The sequence below is a fragment of the Dermacentor silvarum genome, chromosome 4 (assembly GCF_013339745.2).
Source record: "Dermacentor silvarum isolate Dsil-2018 chromosome 4, BIME_Dsil_1.4, whole genome shotgun sequence".
In the NCBI taxonomy this organism is placed as follows: domain Eukaryota; kingdom Metazoa; phylum Arthropoda; class Arachnida; order Ixodida; family Ixodidae; genus Dermacentor; species Dermacentor silvarum.
This window is the reverse complement of record NC_051157.2, coordinates 219,301,175-219,305,581: the sequence shown is the minus strand read 5'-3', so window position 1 is coordinate 219,305,581 and position 4,407 is coordinate 219,301,175. Positions and strand designations below refer to the sequence as shown.

Sequence of the window (4,407 nt, the reverse complement as noted above, 5' to 3'; positions counted from 1 at the left end):
CGAACCGAGTGCGACGCCCTACCACGTCCTTCGCCCAACACGGAGCTACTTATAGACGAGGCTGGCAGGCGGTTTACAAACCGCCTGCGCGCGTGCGGCGCACGAGCAGTTGCGTGGCAAACGACCGTGTCTGCAGCCCAAAACACCGCCGAGGCATGCCGCCCACGCAGCGCGCCGCTTCAGCGGGCGCCGCAGGACGGACTCGTAGCCTGGCAGAGGGCATCGTCTCGTGTGGCGTCGCCCCTGCCCCAACTGGAGTGGCCCAGTCTTTTCGGGGCAGAGACTGCGAAGCACTTGGACCGACGGCGGACTACGACGGAACGCTTCAGCCCCGCCAACGGGCAAACCCACGCTTTCGAAGGAGACATTTTCCGCTTCGCGGCGACTATTTCGTCGTGCAGTTTTCTTCGCGCTCGCAGACGGCGCACTCGCGTAACCGCATCACTACCGCTTCGGGGCGCACCCTTGTCCTCCCCGTTCCGCGCAAGAATTTTTTCCGATTCCTATTCCTGCGACGAAACCCAGACTAGGGCGCCTGCACCCGTGCGGTGACGCGGACGAGTGACCTTTTTGCAAGAGCTCGACGTACTCCGAAGGCAAACAACGCAACGTGCGATCACGCTCGCTTAGCGCACGGCGCGGGAATCGGCCGGCATTTGCTTCCCGCGTTTGTCCGTGCACGCAAGCTTCCGACTCTCTCGCAAACGTGCGCGCTACTGCTGTCGCAACAGACGTTTGCGCCTCGCGATTCAGACCGCACTTTCCCTGCAGGTGTCCGACTCCATCCTGCGGCGGTCTCTTCGGAGGCGCGCACTAGCCGCGCTGCAGTAGTACAATGCCTCGTTTCCGTCTCTGCGAAGTTTTGGCACAACAGTTCAGTTCGCCACCGTCTCCCTCACGTGAGGCCGCTGGCGCGTGGCTTCAGCACTCAACGTACTGTCCGTGATGCCGACGCGGTCAAAACGAGTCGACGGACGCACGTTCCCTTGTGCGCCGAAGGCTCTCTTGATATGTGATCCGACCCTCAGACAGACGAAGCCAAGGGAAGACCCAAGGCCGCAATGTGCGTTCAAAGAATCAGTGCTCAGTGTGTCCTGCAATTCACACCAAGTCTCGCAGCTGGCTGCGTTCTTCATCGACCCGAGAACCGAGTGATCCACCGCTTAGAGTCGTGAAAAGTAGTTTGTTCAATTCCGTACAGTACAACCAGGGTTTTAGGCACGTGGCGTCTCCCTGTGTGTGGTTTCGAAGGGCACCTTTCTGCGCGCGCTCCTCGAGTCTGCGCGCTCTTTCGACAGCCGCGTCTCAGACAGCTGGTAGCATATAGGCGCACCACACCCTGCTACTTGCGTGTTGCGTTTCCAGCTAAACCCCGCGAGCCTTTGTGTGCACGTGAGCCTCCACTCTGTATGCACCAGGATCAGATGTAGGACCAAGATGCAGTGGAGCCGCTCACGGCTACACACCCGCGGGGGCGTGGCTCCCCTTACCACGTCTTTTTCTTTTTTGCGAGCACTCGAAGCCGGTTTTCCCTGCCAACCACCCACCGGACCCGTGTGCTACGTGTGCACGTTCACATTGCTCCACGAAAATTGGAAAAAAGCCGCAAGGCCATGAGGGGGCACGAGCAGCTGTGGAGTCTTTCACGGCGACACGGCCACGGGTGGGGTCTCGCCCCCATCGACGTGTCTCGCTTTTAGTCATCAGAAGGGTACTCAAATTGACCACAATGTCCCTAACACACAAACACGCTTTCGCATCGGCGGATTGCCGCAGCACACCCGCTGCTGATCCGACAGTCTACTTGAGACGACGGACAAGAGCCCGGCGCGCGTACTCGCGCGGCTCTCCAAAACCACTCGGCCAGTGCCAGGGACAGCTTTCGGCGCCGGAGCCGCAACAATTCTACTCGAGGCGGAAGACGAAGCCAGCAAGAGCCTGGCCGCAAGTGCGTTCAAGTTTCGAGACTTCAGTCCCTCGTCTGTCCGTAAATCCTCTTTCGACGTGCGGCGCCTTCCCAAAGCGCACAAGTCCGTTAACCGCGGAACGCGTCCGACGTAGCAAAGCCGCGTTTCCTCTCGTACTTCGCAGCAGCGCCGCCTTTCCCTCGGCGGCGGGCGAATAGCCTGCCAACGTCGTCGCATTCAACCGCGATCTCGACATCTCGCGCGTCACGAGCAGGAGCCGACCGGCAGCCTCCGGCCCTGTCGGGCTCGGTGGCACTTGCCGCGGAGGACGGGAGGGCGTTATGGGCCACGGTTCCTATTGTACTTGGCAGCCACACCCTCGTACCGCCAGTTCCATGACCGACCGAATGCCGCGCCGTTCCTTCAGTACTTGGGCAGCAACATAGTCGGGTCGTTACTCCATACTCGCACGCACGCACGCGCGCGCGCGCACGCACGCACGCGTACTCGCACGTACGCGCACGTGCGTGCGCGTACTCGCACGCACGCACGCGCGCGCGCGCGCACGCACGCTAACACACACGTATATATATAATTGTGTGTGTGTGTGTGTGTGTGTGTGTGTGTGTGTGTGTGTGTGTGTGCGCGCGCACGCGCGCGTGAAATACGTGGGTTTATTATCTATTTGGTGGCGTTTCATTAAACGCCGGAAAAAATCACTACGCAGCATGTCATGCGTGTTGCCGCAAAAAAAAAAAAAAAAAAAAGATGCATTGGTCGTTTTGGAAGGCCCTCTACAAAGAAACGAAACGCACTGGGCCCTAACATGAACACTAAACACTTTGCGTAATTTATCTAAATTGATTAACTAATTAGGCGCAACATAAAACATACCCTAATAAGCGCCACATGACGGCCAAACTCGCCAAACCTTTCTTTAAAAGCTGTAGGTGAATTGCACTGTCTAACCAAAAACACGCAAGTCTCTAACTTAACCGCTTCGTGCGTGCACCAAGCATTCAAGGATTTTCCTCAAAGATAAATTATCAGTTTTTTTATTCCATAAAGCGAACAGCAGTCGCCGAGATATAACGAAACGCAATTTCCGTCACTTGTTCAGCTGGCACGCACGCGCGCGCGCGCGCACGCACGCTAACACACATGTATATATATATTTGTGTGTTTGTGTGTGTGTGTGTGCGCGCGCGCGCGTGAAATACGTGGGTTTATTATCTATTTAGTGGCGTTTCATTAAACGCCGGAAAAAATCACTACGCAGCATGTCATGCGTCTTGCCGCAAAAAAAAAAAAAAAAAAGATGCATTGGTCGTTTTGGAAGGCCCTCTACAAAGAAACGAAACGCACTGGGCCCTAACGTGAACACTTAACACTTTGCGTAATTTATCTAAATTTATTAACTAATTAGGCGCAACATAAAACATACCCTAATAAGCGCCACATGACGGCCAAACTCGCCAAACCTCTTCTTTAAAAGCTCTAGGTGAATTGCACTGTCTAACCAAAAACACGCAAGTCTCTAACTTAACCGCTTCGTGCGTGCACCAAGCATTCAAGGATTTTCCTCAAAGATAAATTATCAGTTTTTTTTATTCCATAAAGCGAACAGCAGTCACCGAGATATAACGAAACGCAATTTCCGTCACTTGTTCAGCTGGCACGCACGCGCGCGCGCGCGCACGCACGCTAACACACATGTATATATGTGTGTGTGTGTGTGTGTGTGTGTGTGTGTGTGTGTGTGTGTGTGAGAGAGAGCGCGCGCGCGCGCGCGTGAAATACGTGGGTTTATTATCTATTTGGTGGCGTTTCATTAAACGCCGGAAAAAATCACTACGCAGCATGTCATGCGTCTTGCCGCAAAAAAAAAAAAAAAAAAAAAGATGCATTGGTCGTTTTGGAAGGCCCTCTACAAAGAAACGAAACGCACTGGGCCCTAACGTGAACACTAAACACTTTGCGTAATTTATCTAAATTGATTAACTAATTAGGCGCAACATAAAACATACCCTAATAAGCGCCACATGACGGCCAAACTCGCCAAACCTCTTCTTTAAAAGCTCTAGGTGAATTGCACTGTCTAACCAAAAACACGCAAGTCTCTAACTTAACCGCTTCGTGCGTGCACCAAGCATTCAAGGATTTTCCTCAAAGATAAATTATCAGTTTTTTTATTCCATAAAGCGAACAGCAGTCTCCGAGATATAACGAAACGCAATTTCCGTCACTTGTTCAGCTGGCACGCACGCGCGCGCGCGCGCACGCACGCTAACACACATGTATATATATGTATGTGTGTGTGTGAGCGCGCGCGCGCGCGCGCGCGTGAAATACGTGGGTTTATTATCTATTTGGTGGCGTTTCATTAAACGCCGGAAAAAATCACTACGCAGCATGTCATGCGTGTTGCCGAAAAAAAAAAAAAAAAAAAGATGCATTGGTCGTTTTGGAAGGCCCTCTACAAAGAAACGAAACGCACTGG

General features: G+C 53.7%; 1 non-coding gene across 1 annotated transcript; it reads right to left on the bottom strand.

The window, feature by feature from the left end:
• Window positions 1-1,018: 1,018 nt before the first annotated feature.
• Window positions 1,019-1,171, bottom strand: LOC119451053 (5.8S ribosomal RNA). Its single transcript, XR_005191625.1, has one exon. It is a non-coding gene; the product is annotated as a 5.8S ribosomal RNA (ribosomal RNA).
• Between the last annotated feature and the right edge of the window lie 3,236 nt (window positions 1,172-4,407).